At 38.9% G+C, this 27524-nt stretch overlaps 1 long non-coding RNA gene across 8 annotated transcripts in view; it reads right to left on the minus strand.

Moving 5' to 3' along the window:
• Window positions 1-3397: 3397 nt before the first annotated feature.
• LOC133257929 (uncharacterized) overlaps window positions 3398-27524 on the minus strand; it is a 76644-nt gene continuing 52517 nt past the window's right edge. For 6 of the 8 annotated variants that reach the window (XR_009740199.1, XR_009740016.1, XR_009740385.1 and 3 more), the window contains 5 exons: window positions 25034-25116; window positions 13299-15063; window positions 10400-10622; window positions 8404-8617; window positions 3398-7698 (listed from right to left, as the gene is read on the minus strand). This is a non-coding gene — a long non-coding RNA (uncharacterized LOC133257929). The remainder of the gene's footprint in view (window positions 7699-8403; window positions 8618-10399; window positions 10623-13298; window positions 15064-25033; window positions 25117-27524) is intronic. The other 2 variants (XR_009740329.1, XR_009740467.1) reach the window with 2 other exon arrangements.

Raw genomic sequence — 27524 nt, forward strand, 5'->3', positions numbered from 1 at the left:
ATACAGTCCACAGACTTCAGGGTGACACTACCACATTAGTCCAAGCACTTGGGATGACACAGCCACAGTTTCCATTGTGAGCTCCCTTCCCAGAACATATGCTGGTATTACACGTCTACAGTTTCCAGGGTGACACTGTCCCAGACCCTGTATCTGAGATCACATGTCTTCAGTCCCCAGGGTGACCTCTCCCAGGCACTATATTTGGGGTCACATATATAGTCTCTCCCATATTGCATTGTCTCAGACCCAGTACCTGGTGACACATGTCCATAGTCTCTGGGGTGCTGTCATTTCCCAGATCTTGTACCTGGGTCACATGTCCACAGTCTCAAATGTGAACCCCCACCCAGACCCTGTACCTGGGGTTAAATGTTTGCCATCTCCAGAGGACACCCTTCATACCCAGTACCTGAGGTCACAGTTACAAAATATCCAGAATGACATCCCCAAAAAGATCCTGAATCTGGTGTAATGCATGCACAGACTCCGGTGTGACCGCCCTCCCAGACCCTGCTCAGTTCAGTTCAGTCGCTCAGTCATGTCCAACTCTCTGTGACCCATGAATCGAAGCACGCCAGGCCTCCCTGTCCATCAGCAACTCCCGGACTTCACTCAAACTCACGTCCATCGAATCAGTGATGCCATCCAGCCATCTCATCCTCTGTTGTCCCCTTCTCCTCCTGCCCCAATCCCTCCCAGCATCAGAGTCTTTTCCGATGAGTCAACTCTTTGCATGAGGTGGCCAAAGTACTGGAGTTTCAGCTTTAGCATCATTCCTTCCAAAGAAATCCCAGGGCTGATCTTCAGAATGGACTGGTTGGATCTCCTTGCAGTCCAAGTGACTCGCAAGAGTCTTCTCCAACACCACAGTTCAAAAGCATCAATTCTTTGGCGCTCAGCCTTCTTCACAGTCCAACTCTCACATCCATACATGACCACAGGAAAAACCATAGCCTTGATTAGATGAACCTTTGTTGGCAAAGTAATGTCTCTACTTTTGAATATGCTACCAAGGTTGGACATAACTTTGCTTCCAAGGAGTAAGCGTCTTTTAATTTCATGGCTACAATCACCATCTGCAGTGATTTTGGAGACCCAAAAAATAAAGTCTTACACTGTTTCCACTCTTTCCCCATCTATTTCCCATAAAGTGACTGGACCGGGTGCCATAATCTTAGTTTTCTGAATGTGAGCTTTAAGCCAACTTTTTCACTCTCCACTTTCAATTTCGTCAAGAGGCCTCTGAGTTCCTCTTCACTTTCTGCCATAAGGGTGGTGTCATCTGCATACTTAAGGTTGTTGATATTTCTCCTGACAATCTTGATTCCAGCTTGTGTTTCTTCCATTCCAGCGTTTCTCATGATGTACTCTGTATATAAGTTAAATAAGCAGGGTCACAATATACAGCCTTGACATACTCCTTTTCCTATTTGGAACCAGTCTGTTTTTCCATGCCCAGTTCTAACTGCTGCTTCCTGACCTGCATACAGATTTCTCAAGAGGCAGGCCAGGTGGTCTGGTATTCCTATCTCTTTCAGAATTTTCCACAGTTTATTGTGATCCACACAGTCAAAGGCTTTGGCATAGTCAATAAAGCAGAAATAGATGGTTTTCTGGAACTCTCTTGCTTTTTCCATGATCCAGCAGATGTTGGCAATTTGATCTCTCATTCCTCTGCCTTTTCTAAAACCAGCTTGAACATCAGGAAGTTCACAGTTCACATATTGCTGAAGCCTGGCTTGGAGAATTTTGAGCATTACTTTACTAGCGTGTGAGATGAGTGCAATTGTGCAGTAGTTTGAGCATTCTTTGGCATTACCTTTCTTTGGGATGGGAATGAAACCTGACTTTTTCCAGTCCTGTGGCCACTGCTGAGTTTTTCAAATTTGCTGGCATATTGGGTGCAGCACTTTCACGCATCATCTTTCAGGATTTGAAATAGTGCAACTGGAATTCCATCACCTCCACTAGCTTTGATCGTAGTGATACTTTCTAAGGCCCACTTGACTTCACATTCCAGGATTTCTGGCTCTAGGTTAGTGATCACACCATCGTGATTATCTGGGTTGTGAAGATCTTTTTCGTATAGTTCTTCTGTGTCTTCTCACTACCTCTTCTTGATATCTTCTGCTTCTGTTAGGTCCATACAATTTCTGTCCTTTATTGAGCCCATTTTTGCATGAAATATTCCCTTGGTATCTCTAATTTTCTTGAAGAGACCTCTAGTCTTTCCCATTCTGTTGTTTTCCTCTATTTCTTTGCATTGATCACTGAGGAAGGCTTTCTTATCTCTTCTTGCTATTATTTGGAACTCTGCATTCATATGCTTGTATCTTTCTTTCTTTCTCCATTGCTTTTCACTTCTCTTCTTTTCACAGCTGTTTGTAAGGCCTCCCAAGGCAGCCATTTTGCTTTTTTGCATTTCTTTTCCATGGGGATGGTCTTGATCCCTGTCTCCTGTACAATATCATGAACCTCCGTCCATAGTTCATCAGCCACTCTATCTATCAGATCTGGGCCCTTAAATCTATTTCTCACTTCCACTGTATAATCATAAGGGATTTGATTTAGGTCATACCCGAATGGTCTAGTGGTGTTCCCTACTTCCTTCAATTTAAGTCTGAATTTGGCAATAAGGAGTTCATGTTCTGAGCCACAGTCAGCTCCTGGTCTTGTTTTTGTTGACTCTATAGAGCTTCTCCATCTTTGGCTGCAAAGAATATAATCAATCTGATTTCAGTGTTGACCATCTGGTGATGTCCATATGTAGAATATTCTCTTGTGTTGTTGGAAATGGGTGTTTGCTGTGACCAGTGCATTTTCTTAGCAAAACTCTATTAGTCTTTCCCTTTCTTCATTCCATATTCCAAAGCCAAATTTGCCTGTTACTTCAGGCAAATTGACTTCCTACTCAATATGCAAGCAAATTTGGAAAACTCAGCAGTGGCCACAGGACTGGAAAAGGTCAGTTTTCATTCCAGTCCCAAAGAAAGGCAATGCCAAAGAATGCTCAAACTAACACACAATAGCTCTCATTTCACATGCTAGTAAAGTAATGCTCAAAATTCTCCAAGCCAGGCTTCAGCAATACGTGAACTGTGAACTTCCTGATGTTCAAGCTGGTTAGAAATGGCAGAGGAACAAGAGATCAAATTGCCAACATCCGCTGGATCATGTAAAAAGCAATGGAGTTTCAGAGAAACATCTATTTCTGCTGTATTGACTATGCCAAAGCCTTTGACTGTGTGGGATCACAATAAACTGTGGAAAATTCTAAAACAGATGGGAATACCAGACCACCTGATCTGCTTCTTGAGAAATCTGTATGCAGGTCAGGAAGCAACAGTTAGAACTGGGCATGGAAAAACAGACTGGTTCCAAATAAGAAAAGGAGTAAGTCAAGGCTGTATATTGTCACCTTACTTATTTAACTTATATGCAGAGTACATTCTGATACATATGTTCAATTTCCTGCTTTTGACAATCTGATTGGCTTAGATCTCTCTGGACACGTTCTAACATCAAAGTCTTTTCTCTAAGATCATCTCTCATGTGATGCAGCTTGATTTTCAGCTTATTGAAGATGCTTTCCACCGTAGATAGTTGCCGGGAAAGTGTCTCCTTGTTATCTTTTAGATTAGCCACAGCGTACTTCATTTTGTCCCGCAAGCATAACCACTCGTCTCTTGCTCTCTGGAAGGCAAGTTCCAGATCTCTTTTTGGTGTCTGACCTTGATCATGATCATGTAAGGCAGCAGCCAGTCTAGAACGGTAGGATTTCACTTCCGTTTCCAATCTCTGTTTACTTTCTTTTTTCTTCTCCAGCTTAGAGTTTAGCATCATATTCTCAGCTGTCAGAGCATTAAGCTGGCCTGTATAGTGGGATATAGTTTTTGTTAACATTTCCTCATTCAGTTTTATTGCCTTTTGAATTTTTTATCATCATTCTTTATCATTCGTCTTCATTCTTTACTTTGAGAATTTCAACGTCCTCAAAATAGTTCTCTTCCTTTTCCTGGTGCTGATTTTTCAGTGCATCTATCTCCAGTCTTAGCATGGAAATTTCCTCCTGCAGCATGTGCTTTTTGTGCAACAGGTCTTTTGTTTCTTCACAACTATCATAAACCTAAGTGAAACAAAGGAGATTTTTAGCTAGTACTCAGTAAAGTGACATTCCATGATTTCTTCGGAAATGAAAGACTAACTTGTATGTTTATACAATGAAAAGACTGCACCAAGTGTGTCTCCAACAGGAACAAATAAGGTTCAATTCAATCCTCAGACTTTATACAAGCAGAAATTCCCAAAGGTTCAAAAATTTAATGGAAGACAATGAATCCATGAAAGTAAAAAAAAAAAAAAAAATCCCAAGAGATTTTCAAGAAGCTCAGAACTGGAAAGGCTTCTCTCTGAACTACAACAAACCCAGAAGGCTTAAAATAAAAGATTCATAGATCTGACTACACTTAAAAATTGCATCTGATGTGGAATATTTATATAATGGAAAACTAGTAAGCCATAAAAAAGAATGAAATAATGCTATTTGCATACAGGGACAGACCTAGACATTATCACCCTAAGTGATGTATGTCAGACAAAGACAAGTATTATATCATACTGCTTATATGTTGAATCTAAAATGAACTTATTCACACAACAGAAAGAGACCCATAGACACAGAAAACAAACTTATGGTGACCACAGGGGAAAGCAGGGTAGGGGAAGGGATAAATTAGGATGTTGGGATTAACATATACACACTAGTAGATATAAAATAACCAACAGAGATATATTGTACAACATAAGGAACTACACTTAATATTCTGCAAGAAGAATCTGAAACAGAATATGTGTGTACATGTGAGCATGTGTGTGAGTGAGTGTGCATGTGTATTAGTTACTCAGTCATGTCCAACTCTTTGGGACCCCATAGACTATAGCCTGCCAGGCTTCTATGTCCATGGAATTTCCCAGGCAAGAATACTGCAATGGGTAGCCATTTCCTCCTCCAGGCTGCTGCTGCTACTGCTGCTAAGTCTCTTCAATCGTGTCTGACTCTGTGCGACCCCATAGACTGCAGCCCACCAGGCTCCCCCATCCCTGGGAATCTCCAGGCAAGAACACTGGAGTGGGTTGCCATTTCCTTCTCCAATGCATGAAAGTGAAAAGTGAAAGTGAAGTCAATCAGTCGTGTCTGACTCTTAGCGACCACACAGACTGCAGCCTACCAGGCTCCTCTGCCCATGTGATTTTCCAGGCAAGAGTACTGGAGTGGGGTGCCATTGCCTTCTCCACCTTTTCTAGGGGATCTTCCCAACCCAAGGACTGAACCCAGGTCTCCTGCATTGCAGGCAGATTCTTTACAGTCTGAAACAGCAGGGAAGCCCCATTTATATAATATACACACACATATACATATATATCTGAATAACTGTGCTGTATATCTGAAACTAACAGAATATTGTTAATCAACTATAATTCAATAAACAACACCACCTGCTAGGTTTATAAACGCTGCATTTGATACCTCCTATACATCTACTTCACAGTAAGAGCCTTAACTCTGCATAAATAGACTAAATTTTGTGCAAAAGTTTTTCCTTGAGAATATGCTACCTTCTAACATTTTAATAGGCAATTACAAGAATTACACCTATTGACAACTGTACTAGGCACTTCTACAAACATTAATTAACTCATTAGCTGTAATGATTCTGGAAAGGAAAAGATTAAAAATATGAGTAAGCTGCAGCCTTTTCGCCAGGTCTTTGGACTCAACTAGTCTTCTTGCATCAAACCACTTGTCTCTAGTACAAACATATCAACACAAATAAGCTTCCTATTTCATTCATGGTACATACACTAATGGTAAATAAGCTAAAATTTAGAAAGCTCTTAGAAAACTATGAGATTATTTGCTGCTGCAATAACTTTCATTATCTCTCCATGTTTAAAATAATAAGATGGGGAAAATACAATGAAAAACACTTACTATCACTAAATATATATTATGCCATATCTATCACTGTTTTCAAAAGTTCCTTGTACTGAAATAGGACACTCACAGAGCAGAGTGCTCATTTTCTCACAAGTAGAAGAATCCCATCCAAAATGTGGTCTCTGAACTGCCTATAGTTTCCTCCTTACCATTAGGGGAAGTGATAAACTAACCTAACAATCAATTGAGGAAGTGAAATCATTACCAAAACCCAGAATATCTTTAATTGGTAGCGAGAGTTTCCCCCCACTCCTTGGTGTGGGGGAGGCACTTTTGTAAGTTTATTCTAAAGAAACAAGTTTTTAAAGTGTTCAAAAGTGTTTTTACAACTGATGCCACAGTTTTTACAAAATGAAAAACAGTAAATGATGTGAAAAGCTCGTTGACAGGGCATTGGTTAAAGAAATGACAGTGGAGCCAAGAATGGACTCTGATTCAGACACTGAAGGTGACAACGTGCATGGAGTGACCAACACATTCACTCCAAAGCAGAGGGACTTGGTCGGGTAACGCAGTCAATGGTGGGCCATACATGGTCTTCCTTGCCTAAACCACAATCAGGGTGCTGGCTCCTCTGAGATAGTCAGAAAAGATTTGAGTTTGATTCCTATGGAAAATATTAAAGGCCTCTCCTTGGATGAGGCCATCGTATGTTACTACCTGACTGCTCTAGACAAATGTATTTGAGTTACAAATACTACTTTCCTGAGCTCTTCCCGAGAGCTTTTTGTTGTGGGAATTCTGCTGCTAGGACCTCGGGGATGGGACACAGTCGAAGTTTGAGAGGAACATCGGGTGTGGAAGCAAATTCCTCTGCTGTGAGATGCCATTCGAGAACTCTGCAGAAGGAAGGACAACCAACTTCAAGAGTGTCTGGTTTCTACCAACTGCTAGAAAAAAATTCCTGCACCTCTCAAGGACGTCCGTTAACACCTGTCCTTGAGGACTCCGCTGTGAGGGAGAATGCAGCTGGGAAAGCTGGAGCCAGCTCTGAGCTGTTCATGGGGCAGGTGGACTGGAGGGCTGATGGGCACAGAGGGAGGTGGGTCCACGACCCTCAGCCGCCTGCCAGATTGAAGGCCAGAGGCAAGTTGATGTAAAATTAGGCACGATCTTCCCTCTCACTGCCCCTTCTCTTCTAGACCTATTCACTCATGAATGGTCCATCAAGGCTGAAGGATTGGTTGCCTGAGGTGGGCTGAGAGCTTAACCTCCAGTTTCTACACCATTCTCAACCCTGTGATTTCTCAGGATCTATTGTGTGAGCTACTGACGTGACCTCTTCCTACCTCTGCTCAAAAAAGTGCATCCAGCATGTCAGGATCATACAATTCTTATTTCTGGCCTTGTTACTTTGGGAACATTGAATTTCTTTTCTTTTGTTTTTAACAATTAACCTAAAATTTCCTATAACACTAAACAAAATGACACTAAATAAATGGTATTTTTAAAAGGGGGATATTATAAATAATATTGATTTGGTGAATCTTTGATTCACCAAAGATTACTCTATCCAATTCAGATTATTTCTCTCAGTCTTCACTTTCACTTCTACTGCTTGGAAAGTGAGTTCTAGGTGCTATTTCACTTCAACTTCTTTACTATATTGGTCTTCTTTTCTTCTTAAATGCTCCCTCATTTTTTCATAAAACAACTCAGCATTTCTTCTATTCTCTTCTTCTTGCTTTAAGGTGAATCTGCAAAATTTAAAACTCTTCTTAGAAAATCATGATATTATTCACTGTTTTAATAACTTTTGTTCCCTCTTCACAATTTTTAAAATAGTAAACATGGGGGGAATACAATGAAAAACACTTAATAATGGTCACTGTTTTCAGACAGAGGGTTAAGAATAAAACTGCATAAATTCTGTCCTCATTTTCTCTTGTGAAAAATGGCTACTTCATAAATCTGTGGATGGGAATGTAAAGTAATATAAACCTTCCTAAGAATAGTTTAGAAATATAGATCACAGACCATTTTTAAGTTCTCATACTTTGACCAAATTATACGATATTATTAAAGAAAATGTATTTAAAATAATTAGAAAGGTAGAAATGAATTTATAGAAAAGGTGTTCCTTGCAGTATTAAATAGAGTGCAGAAAAGTGAAAAACAACTGAAAGTCAATTTGGTAAATATTTAATGGGGTTTCCATTATGGTGGACTTCTGTATGCTCATGAAAATGATGATTTGGAAAAATATACATTAAGTTATTGGAAGCATTCACTGTTAAGAAAATGCTATATTATTTCAAAGAATTTCACATTCCACAATACTACTAAAACTTTCTCCTCTGTAAAATCCTAGAGGATATTAGTCCTTATAACATGTCTATGTCTCTGCAGTATTAAAGGAAACAATAATTCAAATATTTCTTTAAAAGCGAGGTGTACAGCACCTCAAGCTGCTGAGCTCTCGTTCCCTCTCCACTTTCTGATGCTCTAACTGTGATTTCACTTCTTTGGTTTCTGACAGCTCTTTTTGTAGCCCATGAACCTTACTTTTCATTCTGTAAAATTCTCCTCTAAGTAGTTCACAGTGGCTTCTTTGAAAATCTACTAATCTTTCATGCAAAAGAATTGTATCCTGAATTTTCAACAAGCCAACAGAACCTGCATGATGAATAAAACAAAGATAGAAACAAACAAAAATTTATATGAGTAATTTTTGAGTATAAAGGACTGTGCAATTCACGTTCACTCATCCACGCACTGAACAAGTATTAAGGGTCTATAATGTGGAAGATATTCTAAAGCTCTGCAAATAAAACAGATGCCCCTGGGTTTTGTTTAGCTTGAAGTCTAGTAGAAGACAAAGACAAATAAAATAATTATGAGCTCAGATAGATACTCTAAGAAAAGAGAGTTCTATGATCACATAACAGAACTGGGTCCAGGAAAGATTTCCCTGGGGAAGAGATGTCACACTGAGAAATGAAGGATGAACAGGAAGTAGTAAGTAGAGTAGGAAGAACAACCCTGTGGACAGTCTCCAGCTGCCATTATGTTTTTACCCAAGACAGAGTGAACAGCTACTGATTTACCTTCCTGAGTGGAGTGAGCAAAAACAACGCCGACAAAATATATTAAACAATGATTTTCATGACAAAGGACTTCAGGGAATGAAAGACAATGATCCTGGAAACACATGAGGTTAGCCTAAGGAATGCCCCAGCTCACTGCCTTGAGAGAATTTCCAGGCCCCAACACAGGGAGAAGGAATGGAAGCTGAGTTAGCCAGACTCCCTGACAGGAGGTGATGAAGCTGACAGTCTGGTGAACCAAAGTGGGCAGAGAACACAGATTAGAACCGCAGAGAGGAGAGAGTGGAAGAGAGAGAAAAAGGACCCTGGAGATCTGAGGAGGAGCCCCTCGGGTATTCAGTAGAGGAACGAACAGAGCCCATCTGGGAGAAACCACCTGACACCAGGGAGAAACCATCTGAAAAGACTATAGGAACCTGTGACTGGTGCTCACTCAGTCCCAGGAATTCTATCGATTCTCATGAGCTAGGCTGGAAAATTCCTAAGGCAGGAAATAATCAGTCCTAGCCCCAGAGCCCCTCTGGATGCACCTATCGAATCATGAGAAGCAAGAGCCACAGAAGGATCTCTGGAAAACTCTCAATATTTGGAAACTAAATCACATGGATCTAAATAACCCTTGGATCAAAAAGGTAATGAAAAGAGAAAGTACAAAGTATTTTGAACTGAAGGAAAATGAAATCGTTAAGACTAGAAGATATTTTAGGGAACTGACAAGCTGATTCTAGAATTCATGTAGAAAGAAGGGTGAAAACTAAAACCAGATTGAACCACACAATTGTGACCTTTAATCACGCAGCAAAGAGAGGCAACAGTTGGGCTTGAAGCAAGGGGGTAGCATGATGAGACCTGAATGTTTAAAAATAGGCAATAATTACAGTTGCTGTGCAGACTGAGGTTCTGCCAGGTGGAGTGGCACGGAAAGAAGTTCTGAGATTATTTCAGTTACTCTAGGAGGAAAATGATGCTGACCTGACCATGGGTGAAGGCATAGGAAAGAAGAGTCAACAGAAGGTACAGTGAGTGAGAGTATCATAGGCCTGTGGCTCAGAGTATACACTGACTTTCATGTCCTTTTAATGCAAATCAAACTTATGAGATGCACAGCACTGTAGCATATCCCTGGCTCTAGAGCAGTACTGACAAGGTGTGCATATATCACTACTCTATACACAGACAGGCTTTCCATTAACACTTACACTGCGGTCCTACCTTTACACCCCACGTTGAGAAGTTTTATTTGCAAAGTGGAATTCGTAGAGTAAAGCAAGTCACCATCCTCAGAAACAGTCTCGGACGACTGAGTAAATCATCCAGTTCATTCACATAATTAATTTGTTCTTTGACTTACACAGAGGTGCCTGGTAGGCTGCAGTCCATGAGGTCGCTAAGAGTCGGACACGGCTGAGCGACTTCACTTTGACTTTTCACTTTCATGCATTGGAGAAGGAAATTGCAGCCCACTCCAGTGTTCTTGCCTGTAGAAACCCAGGGACAGGGGAGTCTGATGGGTTGCCATTCATGGGGTCGCACAGAGTCGGACACGACTGAAGTGACTTAGCAGCTTAGCAGACCTACACATAAACAATACTGTTTTACAATGTCCTTAAAATCTGTATAAATACACCAAGTGTACAGAGGTGATAAATCTCCATATCAAAACAAAATCAGACATTTCTTAAAAGAAGAGATTTTTATCAAAAGGATAACTTTATCAACAGTGTTTCTAAATGACGTGTTCAAAGTAAACTTCTCTACAACAAAGGAAGACTTTCTATTTTACCACTATTCCTTTGACAAAGTATTTTCGACAAGGACAATATTTTTGAAAGTTCTCCTTTTTTTTTTTTTTTTAATATACCTTCTTCTTTTCATAAAGTGTTTTCCTTGCAGGCCTAAAAGAACAAATGATTCTTTTCAGGCTGACAGCAAAAGAGACACTGATGTATAGAACAGTTTTATGGACTCTGTGGGAGAGGGAGAGGGTGGGAAGATGTGGGAGAATGGCAATGAAACATGTAAAATATCATGTAGGAAACGAGTTGCCAGTCCAGGTTCGATGCATGATGCTGGATGCTTGGGGCTGGTGCACTGGGACGGCCCAGAGGGATGGTGTGGGGAGGGAGGAGGGAGGAGGGTTCGGGATGGGGAACACATGTATACCTGTGGAGGATTCATTTTGATATTTGGCAAAACTAATACAATTATGTAAAGTTTAAAAATAAAATAAAATTGGAAGAAAAAAAAAATAAATATTCAAAAATACAAACAATACCTAAACTTTTCTTTTTTATATAACTCTTTGCTTTGGCAAGTAATTGTCTATAAAGGATGCAGAAATAAATGAGAGCAGCATTAAAGGACACAGAAAATATGTCAGTAATATTAATAAAGTATTAAAGTTAGATCCAAGGAAAAGTAAAAACATAAAGTTACTTGTGTTGTGTGATAGGAAACAGTATACCAGTGTTTTTGGCACCTGTTCTTTTCCGTAAGAACTAACTTTTATGGCAATATGACCTATCTGGGAGGTATTCCTTCAGTCCTTCTAAGAAAGAAATCTATTTGAATAACCAAAATATTAGCTTTTTGAGGATGTCCTATGCTTTGGCCATGCATTATTAGAAGCACCTGACATGTCCTAAAGGCATTTTCATTCCCACAGTCATTCTGGGATATAGGTATAGGAAGAAATGGAGCACACAAAGGCTGAGGAACTTGCCCAAGCCCACTCAGTATGTCACCAACAGACCAAGAATTCAAAGCCAGGAAGTCTGGCTTCAACACTGCTCTTTCAAAATATGCTGATAAAGTAATATTGAAAAGTCTTTCTAAGTAATACAATAGCAAATGAATCTATAGTATTATTTCAGGTCTAGTTATAGCTATAAATAATGATTTCTGAATCTTAAAACATATTTCTCAAAAATTAAAAAGACTTCAGAGGTAGGCAAGCCTGCAAATCTACTGTCAATAAAGTTTTGTTTTCTGTAAAGAAATTTATCAATAGGCATTCATTCACCCATTCTACTGTTTCTTCATGCATCTGACATACATGTATTGACCACACATTATGTGTTAATGACACACTTAGTAAAGGAAGCACGGGTATTGTCATTTAGATCTTTATCATACAAAAGGAATAATTTGTGAAAGATTGTTAATAATGTTTTTCTATTGAATATAAACAAAATCTTTCCCTTTTCCCTGGAATCTATAAACAACTATGAAGTTAATATGATGTGATGTTTCAGAGCACTTTACAAAATCATAGCTACTCATCATGCTACTGTCAACTAGAATCAAGGAATGACCATATCCTTATCAGTATGGCCTAAGTGTTTGTAAATTAACAATTAAGTAATTTTTGAAAATCTATATATGATAGAATTAACTTAAGCAACCATCTGCATATTCCATTACATAGAAATATTACACTTCAGAACCAATGAACAAGCCCTTACCATAAAACTACACATGAACAGAAGTAGTATGTACAATTAGTTCACTGTAATTGTTTAAAGATAATGTCATACAGTCAATAAGCTTTCTAGTATTGGAAATGCAAACAAGACTAAACTAAATAAACACGCCCTCTGCTGGCTCATTTCCAATAGCATGTTGCTGCTACTGCTAAGTCACTTCAGTCGTGTCCGACTCTGTGCGACCCCATAGATGGCAGCCCACCAGGCTCCCTCTTCCCTGGGATTCTCCAGGCAAGAACACTGGAGTGGGTTGCCATTTCCTTCTCCAATGCATGAAAGTGAAAAGTGAAAGTAAAGTCGCTCAGTAGTATCCGACTCCTAGAGACCCCATGGACTGCAGCCTACCAGGCTCCTCTGTCCATGGGATTTGCCAGGCAAGGGTACTGGAGTGGGGTGCCATTGCCTTCTCCCTCCAATAGCATACATACTCTAAAAGCTCCCTTCTTAGCATAAAACAAGTAACATCTGTGAACTCCACATTCCTCTTCAGTTACCATCCAGTTCTTCATTGCCTGTCCCAATAACATTCCCTACTGAATGTTTACGTGTATTCATTACAGTCCAGCTTCCAAGGGGACTATTTACTGAAATGACTTCCTGGCCAAAGGCACTGGCCCTCACCTTAACCTTTCAGCAGCGTTAGTCCACTAGAGTTGCGCAATCTCTTGTCTAGTCCTGAGCACTGTATAATGCTGCTCTATTTCCAGAAGAAGTATTCAGTGCTAATATTTCTTCCCCTATAAACAAGGAATCTGGAGAATGTACCTGTCATCAACTTGATCCACTTCCCTTAAAATGATGTCATCATTCACGTGCAGCAGAGCACCAGTCATGTCTTTTCAAATATTGGTGCCATCACACGTTCTTCCAGTGTCCATTTGTCATCATTCTTTTTCTTTACTTTCTTCCTGTGCAAACCAGGATCTCTACTTTAAAAAGTCCACAAAAAAGCCAATGTTTTCTAATAATTCAACTGATAAAGAATAAAAAACAACCAATTCTTATAAAATTCCAACTCTTACCCATCTTAAGTCATTGATTAATTCACAAGACAGTTATAGAGTACCAACCATATTCAAGAAAACAAATTCTTCCTTCAAACACAGATATGATTATGATACAATATGATATATAAAACTTGACATATGAAAGTGGTAAGTGAAATAAGGAAGGATTTGTAGAAGTGAAGAGAGGAGGTCATGAGAAACAGAAAAGGGAGAAAATCATTCTACTTGGAGATTCGAATGTGAGCACAAACATCAGGCACAGGGCATCTGGGTTTTTTCCGAGGAACCTGGAAGGAAGAGCACAAAATACATGGAAGAAAATAGAGAGATGCATCTGGAAAGACACTGAGAAGAACCTCAAGGGCTACACTGAAAACCTGGAGTCTACTGGCTAAGTGCCTTGACTCTTAGACATGGGAGTCCTAAGTAGATTTACACTATATTTTTCGTTTTGCTTCTAAATATAATAATGGTGAATTTAGGGACTTCCCTGGTGGTCCAGTGCTTAGGAGTCCACCTACCAATAAAGGGGGAAGGTGTTCCATTCCTGGTCAGGGAAGATCCCACATGCCATGGTGCAACTAAACTATGCTACACAGCTACTGAAGCTAGTACCCTAGAGCCCACACTCAGCATCAAGAGAAGCCACCACACTGAGAAGCCCAAGCACTGTGGCGGCAAAGACCCAGCAGAGCCAAAAATAAATGAAAAAGAGAATTGACAGAAAAAAGCCACACTTAATTCAGGTGGTATTTTAAATGACATGAGGCACATATACCATGAAAGAAGAAACCAAGGAGATATTTGGCCAGGGGAGGAGAGCTCACTTTTAAACCACCCGCATGATGTGGTGACAGCAGCATCATGGCTGAAAGACTGATGCCTCATTGGTTCTCCCGCCACCAACAGCAATGTGGCCTCCCTCCATGGAGAGTGCTAGGAGAGAAAAACCTGTCAGCCAAGAGTACTCTTTCTAGAAAAGTTGTCTTTCAGAAATAAAAGAGAAATAAAAACTGTCCCACACAAAGCAAACCTGATGGAGTTCATCGCCACTAGTCCCGCCTCATGAGAAATGCTGAAAGAAGTCCTCAAACTGAAATGAAAGGATGTTCATCAGTGACAAAAAAAATTTAAATATACAACACACTGATTAAGGCAAATATGCAGTCAAACCCAGAATACTCTAATATGTAACATTGTGGTATGTTAACAAAGGAACTCTAGTAATAAGGCTAAACGACAAGAGTATTAAAAATAACTGTATCTCTTGTAAAACATAAAATCTGTACATCACAAACATTAGCTCAAGTTAGAAATTATTTTATAGGAACATAACAAGGGACGTGCTGTTAAACAGTGATATAGGATTACCTATCAGAATGCTCATTCTGCACAGCAGGAAACTACTGGTTGCTGTTTCCTCCACTCTTTCTCTGCTGAAACAATCTACTCTCATCAGCAGCATCACATATGTTCTCTGATATTTCCACTTCACTACTTTTGTGTTTCTTTTCTTCTTCAACCTTTAATGGAAGTTGGACACTAAGAATAATTGCTATGTATTGATTATAAAGACCTTTGTTTTCAATTTTATTATTTGACTCAGTGCTCACCCTGAATTTAAGTGATAAAAACATTTTTGTGTTTATTTTAATTTTATCACTTACAAGTCATTGAAATTTTTGTAAAATCTGCTCCTTTCTGTTTGAGGAAAAGATAAAATTCCCCAAATTTTCAAAAATGGCTTTCTTAATAAGATGCAATTATTCATATTCAGTCTTACCCATCTGGCTGGCAGAGACAGTGAAATAAAAAGACAAGGACACAAAATCTGTCCTCTTTGGTCTTTACTACCTGGATTTTCCATTAAACAGCCGGATATAGATGTGACACCTTCGCACCTCAGAAAGGAAACAATCTTCTCTCTGCATTAAAGCTATTCTTTCCCCTCTGTCTTTTACATTTTTTTTTTTTCACTTGGATCTGGGAGATAGCAAAAAGTGACGGTGTTCACTAAATTAAATGAACCAGAGTTTACCAAAACACAAGGAGCAGAATGAAACTGAGGATTTGTTAGTTAATGTGGAATTCTGGAATATAAGTAATGCTTCCCAATTCCACATTCAATAACCATCAAACCTTACAGCTAGAGCATATAGAAATAATTACCTAGTATTGTCCCACTATTTACCAAAAACAGCAATAAAAAAAAAATGTTCAAGGTTTTGTTTAAGGCCCTAAACTGGCACTCCCTAGCATTTTATGGCACCAAAAGAGATGATACAATTCTGGAACGTTGAATGTTTTATATTACCAAATGAATTCATCAGATTAATCAGATAAGTTAAAAGCATGACTTTGACACAGTAACTCAATGCCTTAGTTGGGCATAGGGCTCATCTCCTTTTTTTTTTTTTTAAACAGGAGAATACATAGAGTTTTTTTTTTGTTTGTTTGTTTTTGTTTGTTTTGTATTTCTGTCTGTTGTTCAAACTCAGTCAAAGCACCTCTTACACAAAACAGCAAACAAATAGTTTTAAAAACTTATTACTGAAGAAAGAAAAATCTCACAGCATCTCAGAACTCAGTCTTCTCCTTTGTAGATAAACAGTTATTTTTTTTTTCTTTTTTGCTCAGGGTTTATATTACCTATTGGCTTCCCTGGTGGCTCAAATATTAAAGAATCCACCTGCAATGGGGAAAACCTGAGTTCGATCCCTGGGTTAGGAAGATCCTCTGGAGAAGGGAACAGCTAGCTGCTCTGGTATTCTTTCTGGCCTGGGGAATTCCACGGGCAGAGGAGCCTGGCAGGCTATAGTCCAAGGGTTTGAAAAAAGTTGGACATGACTGAGCTACTATCACACACACACACGCACACTTGTACACACTATCTATGTAACAAAATCACACATGTCAAAACTTTCTACATTTTAGTAAACAACATAATGGAAAGGTCTGTCTCAAAAGATACATCTGCGAGTGCTGATTAAGGCATATGTGGGAGCACATGTGTTTGTTATTAAAAAGATCCTGAAGCAGCCATGCTGGAAATCTAAGTTCCCAGCAATTGTGGAAAGCAGAGAAGATCACACATATTCAACCACAGTGAAGAGATTAGAGGGAACACATGTTCATGTCCCATCTATCAGTCAATGCTTTCTTCCCATCCTATGGAAATATAACTTATATTTAACCCAACAGCTTTAAAGGGAAAAAAAAAAGACACAAAACCTTAGCTGATTATTCTTCTTAAGCAATATCCTTGGTGCTTATTTTGGCTCAGAAGACCACATGGTACATAGCTAAATGAGTTTCCCAGTCCATATGAAGACTGACAGAGAAGAATTAGGTATGAGAATTGATTGAGGACAAAAGCCATGAAAATAGTTTCCTGAATTCCTGTTATTGAGATAATAATCAATTTCTACATAATTACTGTTGGGAAGCATAGTACAAAATAGCCGTATTAGGAGAAAGTCCTTGGGAAAATGGTGAAGGGCCAGAAGTACCCAGCTTTATGTACTGCAGACAGAAAAACATCTCCTGCCTTTGGTTATTCTTGGCACCAGGATTTAATAATAAATAGAGATGTTACTTGAGAAAACAGGTTGTGGGATAAGCACATGAGTCACTTAGAGTGCGCTGTCCTTGAAATGTTTTTACTGATTATGTGTTAACCCTGTATGCACTCTGCTGGCCATATATTTTAAGCTCTTTGTTCCTGCTTCTTTAAAAAGGCTTGACTGGGGAAATAAACTTGTCAGTCCTTGCAAGAGACTGTCCAAGTGTCATTCTTTCAGGTTCATCGCTTCCAAGTCCCGGGGAGAAAATCCCCAACAAGTGGTGCCATGAACAGGGACTTGAAAGGAAGGCTGAACAAAGAGACAAGCCCCTGCAGAAAGAGGTAAGCAGGATGGGACACATAGCAGTAAAATTCCTTTCATTTCTATAATGCATCATTTTTTGAAACAAAACAGTGTTAATGTTTCAAGAGATCAGTTGAATGACTGCTATATTTTACTGGAACAATTCATGGTTCCCAGAAGAGGGGACACTCAATCTAGACATATAGAAAAGGGTTAAAAATAATGTTTTGCGAGCATATCAGCAAGGGTTACATGGTCACTTATACAGGCTATCATAAAACAAATTAAGGGCATAATGTTGATTTGGAAGTAAAAACTATTCAACCTTTACATGAATATGAGCTTAAAGAACAAGATATACAAGGTGCTTTGAAATATAAGAATGTTATGCTCAATCAGACACAATCCTTAGAAAAACAACTTAGAGACATATATATACAGGATGTGTCAAAACTGAAGCCACCTAGAACGGAGATCATTTAATTCAACGGAAAGCCCAAATCTGAGGTTTTTCCTTCTGCTCCGCCTGTAACAGCAATTGCGAACTTTGCTCATACTAACCACTTCACTCCTCCTCGGGAGATGCCTGCTTGTGCTTTTGCTTTCCCAATACAATTTGATCAACCCATCCAAGGTCAAAATTCTTGGGATGGTATAGATTTTGGCATGTTGTCTAATTTTAAGAAAGCATGTACTCTGTATGGACCTATTTCTCCTTACTGTATAGAATTTCTCAGAGGATGGGCTGACCATTGGATGCCATATGATTTTTTTCAAGTAGCAAAGATGGCTTTAAATCCTCAACAATTACTGCAATGGAAAATATGGATTAGTGATGAGGCCCAACAGCTGATGATTGACCAGCAATCTCATGGTAACCCTGCCAATTTAACTTATGATATACTGACTAGAACAAGGACTATGACTGATGTAATGGTGCAATTAGCTAATATTACCCTTGAGATGTTGCATTTCATTAAAGAAACTGCCTGCAGGGCATGGGCAAAGGTTGATAGCGCTAACTCTGATGGTTCATTTGTTAAGATTATTCAAGGACATGAGGAGGAATATTCTCAATTTATAGGAAAATTAAAGGATGCAATTGAAAAATCTATTAAGGATGTGACTTTACAAAATATTATTTTAAAACAACTTGCTTTTTTTTTTTTTTTAACAACTTGCTTTTGAAAACGCTAATGAGGAATGTCAATCCATGCTTAGACCAATTCGAGAGACTAACTCTTTTATGGAATATTTGAAAGCATGTAGGGATATCGGATATATGTCCCATAGAGCAAAATTGGTGGCATTGGAAACCTTTAATGTACAAAAAGCTGCTAATGCCAAATGTTTTAACTGTGGGAAGCCCAACCATATGAAAAAACAATGCCACATACCAACACAGACCAGAAAAAAATAATAATACTTCTAATAAGAAGAAACCCCCAAGAATATGTCCAAGATGTAAAAAGGGGTTCCACTGGCTGAATGAATGTCATTCTAAATTTGATAAGGATGGAAACACCTTGAACCCCAGTGCACAACAAAAACAACAGGGAAACTAATAAAGGGACCATCCTCTAGCCCCACTACAAAAGGAGGACCTAATGTTATGACACTACAAGCAGCTATAACTAAGAGTGCTTGCACTGATATACCTAGTCCCTATGATATGGAACTAATAGAATTATACAACCCCCAGAAAATTCCCACTGGATATAACAGCCCAATTCCACCCAGGACAATGGGACTGATTTGGGGATGTTATAGCTGCACAATGAGAGGTTTAATGGTATTGACCAGTGTTATGGACGAAGATTATGAAGGGGAATACATGCTACAGTAAATGTTATGAAAATGGGAAATATATACTTATAAAAAGGGGAAAGTTTTGCACAATTATTACTTTTACCATATGTCAAACCAATGAAGGCATCTGATAAAGTTCGGCAGGGAGGCTTTGGCAGTACCAACCTTACTGCTGCACTATCCGCCTTATTAAAGGAACATCAGAAACTCATGCTTACTTTACCATACAGGGAAAGAATTTCACAGGCATATTAGATACCGGAGCTAACATTTCAATCATTAGAGCTGCAGAATGGCCCCTTGATTGGGGTAAGGTTATGGCTCCTTCTAGACTATTAGGAGTGGGTGAAACTGATGCCACACAAACTTTTGTCAGAGCATCCTATTTACAAGTGTATGGCCCTAATCAAATTGTAACTTATCTTAAACCATATATTACTAATATCCCAATCAATTTATGGGGACGGGATTTTCTTGAACAAACGAAAGCCACAATTTCTTTAAATGAACCTTTTAATGGGGGCCATTGAGTTAACACTGCTGCCTCTCGATTGGGAATCTGATACCCCAGTATGGACACCTCAATGGCCCCTAACTAAAGAAAAATTGGCAACTCTTATGCAATTCGTTAATGAATAATTACAAAAAGCTCATATAGAACCTTCATTTCCCCCATGGAATTCCCCTGTATTTGTAATAAAAAAGAAATCAGGAAAATGGCGAATGTTGATAGATTTAAGACATGTTAATAATACCATGTTACCTAGGGATCCCTTACAACCCGGATCGCCCTCCCCTTCTATGGTACCAAAAGGATGGTCTGTAGTTATTATTGACTTACAAGACTGCTTTTTTACTATACCTTTGCACCCTAAAGATAGAAAATGTTTTGCCTTTTCAGTTCCTTCTATAAATCACATGGCTCCTGTTAAAAGATTCCAATGGAAGGTGCTACCTCAGGGAATGATGAACTCCCCTACCATTTGCCAATATCTCATATCTGTTTTATTACAACCCATTAGAAATAAGTATCCTACTGCATTTATAATTCATTATATGGATGATATACTTCTCTCTATGGAATCTGAACTCTGTTTACAACAGCTATACAATGAAGTTACTACTACTCTTCAAAATCATGGCCTGCTTGTAGCACCAGATAAAATTCAATGGAAAGCACCCTTTAATTATTTAGGACATGTTATGGAAGAATCTAAAATCAAACCTCAAAAAGCTCAAATTTCTGTGCAATCTCTATGCACGCTGAATGATTTTCAAAAATTGGTAGGAGATATTAATTGGCTGTGGCCATCTGTCGGCATCCCCACCTATGCCTTACCAAATCTATTAAAATTTTAGAGGGATCCCCTGACCCTAATAGCCCTAGGCAGCTAACAAAAGAGGCCAAAGAAGAACTGGCCTTAATGGAGAAACACATTCGACAATCTTTTTCAACTTGGCTAGATTATGATCAACCAGTTTCTTTATATATATATTCCCCACTGAACATTCGCCCACTGCAATTATAGCTCAACATAGCCCAATAGAATGCGTATATTTACACACTAGTCTAAAAAAATTGTATCATATATTGAGAAAATAGGGCACTTAATTGTCAGAAAGAACCCATGTACAAACTTTGATTGGATTTGATCCATATGCAATACATGTCCCCTTGACAAAAAAAGAATTGCAAATTGCCTTACAATATAACTTGACCATGCAAATGGCATTAAATGATTTTCAGAATGTTATCTCATTTCATTTACCGAAAGGAAAATTATGGGACTTTCTACAATGTACTAAATTCATTATAACTAATATCATTGCATCCCAGCCTATTTCCAATGCACCCACCTATTTCATTGATGACAACAAGAAAGGCATAATAGGGATTGTCGGCCCTGATATCAAAGAGAAATTACCCACTACCTATTCTTCAATACAAAAAGTTGAGTTATATGCTTTATATGCTCTTTTGTCACTTCAACCATTATCCTTCAACGTATATACTGATTCCAAATACCTTGCTTCCCTTTTTCCTGATTTTGCTACAGCCTTTTTATACAACCTAGATGAAGAATTATATACTCTCTTTTCACAGACTCAAGCTTTAATTCACTCATGTACGGAACCCTTCATTATTGCACATATACATGCTCATTCAGGTTTACCTGGCCCTCTGGTTGCAGGAAATGGTGCTGTTGACAGGCTCATAGCTCCTATTTTCACATCTGCCAATGGCGAACATGCTAATCTTCATACCAATGCTAACAGATTGCACTCTAAATACCATATTCCTCTCACTGAAGCACGGCATATTATTAAAACCTGTGATGTCTGTGCCCCTCTGCACTTATGAACTACGATTTCAGGAGTTAAACCCCAGGGGCAACAGCCTAATTCCCTTTGGCAATCCGATTTCACTCACTGCTCCTTAGGAAACTTTTCTTTACTTTTTGTCTCAGTTGATACATTTTCAGGCTTTATCTGGGCAGTTCCTGTCTCTTCAGAATCCAGCAAACACGCCATTTCCACACTCTTACTCAACTTTCCCATTATGGGGATTCCTTCTGTCTTGAAAACAGACAATGGACCTACATTCACCTCACATTCATTTCGTTCATTTTTATCAGAATGGAACATAATACACATTACAGGAATACCCTATAATCCTCAGGGTCAAACTATTATTGAAAGAGCCCACCACACCCTAAAAACTCATTTTTTAAAACAGAAAGGGGGAATATGGAAGAGGAGATACACTTCTTATCCCATGAACCCTCAATTACTATTATCTTTAACCCTTTATTCCCTAAATTTTTTAAACTTAACAAAAAATAATTATGATACTCATGCAGATAGACATTTTGCAGAAGACAAAAACAGCAAATTAGACATCAATACACCAATATGGTATAAGCAATTTAATCAATGGCTGCCAGGAATCTTACGACTCCTAGGTAAGGGTTATGGTCTTGTCATTGCAGATGGAGAGGAAATCTGGGTTCCCCTTCACCATGTCCATTACCGAGAGGGACCCCCAAGACTGGACTCCCTTGGGAAGTGACAAAGTTGATGCGAAGGTTCTCATCAATGACCCTGGAGGAGCCAATGAGGAAACGCCATGATCTGAATCCTTACCCAACATGGGCTCAAGTGAAAAACATGACTCGTCAGGCTGAGCAGACACTGAAGAGCAAGAGGAACATCATAACTGCTCCTGGTTTAATAGATCAAGCATTGGAGGCTTTCATAAATCTAAGACAAGTTTGTGGACTGATAAGGACATATTGCTGAATTGGTATAATGGGGGCTTATCACCCTCACGACCCAGGATTATCATCCCCATTGTGGGGCCAAAGCAATGGCACATTTGGAAAATCCCAGCAGCTTTAGAGCACTTCGCTAATGTTTATGGGACTATGAGTGTGTTTCGTCCTTCTAATTATATCTTCCTATATAATAGTACTGGCTATATTCAATAATGTGTTCACTTTCCGTACTTGTTTATTGTAGGGCATTTTGATATTGACTTATTGGCCAAGATTGTCAATTGTACTGCATGTGCATTGTATACCTGCCTTAATCACACCATTTCATATCACAATGTTAGCATTGTGCTAGTTAAACAAAGATCTGAGTTATGGCTTCCTGTAAACTTAACTGAACCTTGGCCTGATTCTGTATTTCTTTCTGTATTGTTGAAAACTGGGCTTAGGTGATGTAAGCGCATCATTGGGTGGATTATTGCAGGCATCTTAAGCCTTATCTCCATTGTGACTGTAGGAACTTTGTCTGGTATGGTTTTACATAATTCTATACAAAATCATGATTTTATCACTGCTTGGCACAAGGACTCACATGATCTATGGACTCGACAAGCTTAAATAGATCAGCAATTACAAACATGAATTAATGAGTTATGAACTGTGATTATCTACTTAGGAGATCAAATGCAGCAACTGACTTTCCAAACACGTATACATTGTCACTGGAATTTTACTTCTTTTTGTCTGACTAACATGCCCTATAATACCACTGAATATCCTTGGGATAAAGTTAAGGCGCATTTGCGGGATCTCACAGATAACTCAAGTTTAGACATCAATTTGTTGAAACAACAAGTTGCTAATTTTCAGGTTAGGGTACCTAGGGAATTGTATAGCACTCAATTCTATGATACTTTAACCAAAACCCTATTGTCTCTAGACCCTAGAGCTTGGCTTTCAGGAAGCAATATTTTTATATATGTATTAATCACCCTGCTCTTTTTGTCATTGCTTATAGGATACAGACATCTTTACTCAAGACTCCATGCCTCCCACAATGGAGTCCACCTAGCAGCTGCCGTGCTTAAATTAAAAACAAAAGGAGGATATGTTGGGAAGCGTAGTCAAAATAGCCGTATTAGGAGAAAGTCCTTGGGAAAATGGTGAAAGGCCAGAAGTACCCGGCTTTGTGTACTGCGGACAGAAAAACATCTCCTGCCTTTGGTTATGCTCGGTGCCAAGATTTAATAATAAATAGAGATGTTACTTGAGGCAACGGGTTGTGGGATAAGCACATGAGTCACTTAGAGTGTGCTGTCCTTGAATGTTTTTACTGATTATGTGTTAACCTCATATGTGCTCTGCTGGCCGTATACTTTAAGCTCTTTGTTCCTGCTTCTATAAAAAGGCTTGACTGCAGAAATAAACTTGTCAGTCCTTGCAACAGACTGTCTGAGTGTCATTCTTTCAGGTTCGTCGCTTCCAAGTCCCAGGGAGAAAATCCCCAACAATTACCTCTTTGGATGACACCACTTTATTCATAAATGGAAAATCAAAACAGACCACATCATCAAGAAAGAGAAAAACTGAAGCAAGAGAAAATGAGAAACTCTTTTGGAAGTTTAATTTTCTTTTTCCAGAGCCAGCAACTCTACTTGAAACATGTCTATTTCATTCTTAAACCTCTGCATATCCTTCTCTAATTCTTCATTTACATACACTTCAGATGCACTGTGACTATTAGGTGGAAAAGAATCCCCATTTTCTAATTCAGGTCCCATGCTTCTATTGTCACTAGTGCTGCAATTATCTGCATGCAGTGGCTTCTGGAACCAGTCCTGTATTGCTTTATTTTTCAGATCAGTATTTTAACAACAGCAAGGGGAACATGAATTTTTATTTGAATTCTATGTTTCATCTTACCAGAGTAGACAAGCCACAGACTAGAATGACATGCCTGTCCCGTATCTAATTTCTGACTAGTGGGATCTTGCCTCATATTTTGTGACATTTGCATATCAATCTCTTGGTCTTTCACTTCAAATATAACTACCGGCTCCCCTACTTTTTTATTTTCTGTATCATTATAAAAACTCTCCTCAATTTTCATAAACACATGTTCAATGTCTAGTTGATAATTTTCAAAGTCTACTTTATTTTCAGGGAAACAAAGCTTTGAAGATGACCGACAAGTCTATCCAAGGGACCCAGAGTTTACAGACCATGGAAAAACATTTTTGAGACTGGGTTCTTTTTGTTCAGGAAATGCTTGGAATACTAGAGAGACAGATACTCCAAATGCATCTTTTTCCTCACAATCAGGTATATTATTTGTGAGATTAGGAGATATTTCCTTTTGGTTTGCTCCTTATTTAGGGTTATCACATAGTCGGTATTTTGGTATTCCTCACAAAATTTCACTGAACTTCTGCTTTAACTCATTTGTGATGGGTGTTAACTTATCTTTCCATTCTAATTTGCCTTGTTTGACACACATTTTTTCATACAGTACTACACCAGATATTGAAATTTACAGTTTTACATACCTGTGCATGGTTATTCTCATCTTCATCAAATTTTCCTTGTTCTTCCTCTGTTATCATTTCCAAGTCTAGTCCTCTTGACAAATCTGCATGTTTCGTTAAAATTACTTAGAATGTTTAGATAAAAGACATAATCCTCATTTAAAACAGAGATCTAAAACATTGTATAAAACAACAGATTAAATCAATCTTAATCTTCAGCTGAATATTTACTTCTTTAAGAACTACTTCCAATGACCTGAAAACTTCAACAAACCATTTAGGAAATACCAAATGTCACCAGGTTACAGGCACACAAACAGCTCAAAGATTCAGTCACAGATTGACCAAAACAGCAGTGAACAAAATAATCAGAAACCAAACAAAATACAAGATAGACATATAAAGTCACCATATATTCTCTTCTCTACTTCCTAACAGGACCTTTTAACAACATGCCAAGCATCAACTGCAACATTATTCATGGTTTACAAAATTCCTCTTCCTTTTTAGCTTTTATCAGTTCCTTCATCTGAAATGCTTCCCTATACTCTTCCGACAAATTACTTTTCATCTTTCAAGGCTCAACCTGCTTTGTGAAGTTGTCTTTGATTACTGCCATCTTTCCCCTGATAAAGAGGTACACCTTTCCTTGTAGCTCCCTTAGTACTTTAAAGATTTTTCTAGTGTACCTTTCTAGATTTTCCTAGTGATAGATATAGATCTGAACTGTAAATTATTTCTTTACATGTCTATCCTCTTGGCTCCTAGACTGCAGGGGACAAGCTCTTACAAGTCACCTTGGTATATATAGCATTTTTGTTTGTTTGTTTTTTAATTTATTTTTTTTATTGAAGGAGAACTACTTTACAGAATTTTGTTGTTTTCTGTCAAACCTCAACATGAATCAGCCATAGGTACAGATAGATCGCCCCTTTTGAACCTCCTTCTCATCTCTCTCCCCATCCCAACCCTCTAGGTTGATACAGAGCCCCGGTGTCTCTTATTCAATAATTATTTCTCAGGATTCTGCTCAGTACTAGACATTGGAGTTTAATGAAAAATGTAGGAAAAGGTGTCAGGGATGGCTTTTCTAGAGATAATGCCTGAGTACAGACTTACACAGTTCAAGGGAACAGAGGGCAGGAAAGGGACAGCATTTCAGGCTGTAGCAAGACTGGGAGAGGAGCACACACACCACAGGGTAGATATTTGTCCAAAGTGAAGGGATGGGACTGACGAAGGTCATGGCATCCAGTCCCATCACTTCGTGGCAAAGAAATGGGGAAACAATGAGAACAGAAACAGATTTTATTTTCTTGGGCTCCAAAATCAATGCAGATGGTGACTGCAGTCATGGAATTAAAGGACACCTGCTCCTTGGAAGAAAAATATGACAAACTTAGTGTATTAAAAAGCAGAGACGTTACTTTGCTGACAAAGGTCCATCTAGTCAAAGCAAAGGCTTTTCCAGTAGTGATGTATGGATATGAGAGTTGGACCAAAAAGAAGATTGAGCACCAAAGAACTGATGCTTTTCAACTGTGGTGTTCAGAAAGACTCATGACAGTCCCTTGGACTGCAAGGAGATCCAACCAGTCAATCCTAAACAAAATCAGTTCTGAACATTCATTGGAAAGACTGACACTGGTGCTGAAGTTCCAGTACTTTGGCCACCAGATTCGAAGAGCTGACTCATTAGAAAAGACCCTGATGCTGGGAAAGGTTGAAGTCGGGAGGAGAAGGGAATGACAGAGGATTAGATGGTTGGATGGCATCACCGACTCCATGAACGTGAGTTGAGCAAGCACCAGGAGATGGTGAAGGACAGGGAAGCCTGGTGTGCTGTGGTCCATGGGGCCATATAGAATCAGACACGACTGAGCGACTGAATAACAGCAACAGGGACAAGCGACGAGGGCACCAGCAGCAGTTCAGAATTCTAGAGCAAAGGACTGAAAGGGCTAGAGATAGAGGGTCAGGCAGAAGTCAAATTATGAGAGCATCAACGGTGCTTTAAGAGGTCTAGACATTAATGTGACTCAGAGTGCCTCATGGTCACGTGTGCTTTTGAGATTGGTGACTCTGAAGACCACGGGAGGGAGGAACCTGAAGGACATACGAATAACCAGAGGAAGGTGAATCTGAAGGCATTAATACTGGGAATAACAAGGTGATGGAGGCCTGAACTGAGGGATTGTTTACAGAAATATTTAGGATATAAAACTTTCAGGGTACAGTATAGAATAAATCTTTAAGAAACCAATAAATGTACAAATCCAAGGGCCCTGAAGGATAAAATAACTGCTAGCTATTTTATAAAATGTACTGGCTGAGAAGAAAATGATCAACATGAATTGACTGAAGCAGCTTCTATCTATTTTTCTATTTTGTAGTTTTCCTATCTCACATCATCCAGTGTTGAAGGGACTCATGTAGGCATTTTTTTTTTTTAATTTGTTTTTCCTGGACCTACCAAGTTCATGGAGAGACAAGAGCAAATGACTCAGTTGTA

This window comes from Bos javanicus, chromosome 1 (assembly GCF_032452875.1).
Source record: "Bos javanicus breed banteng chromosome 1, ARS-OSU_banteng_1.0, whole genome shotgun sequence".
Taxonomy (NCBI): domain Eukaryota; kingdom Metazoa; phylum Chordata; class Mammalia; order Artiodactyla; family Bovidae; genus Bos; species Bos javanicus.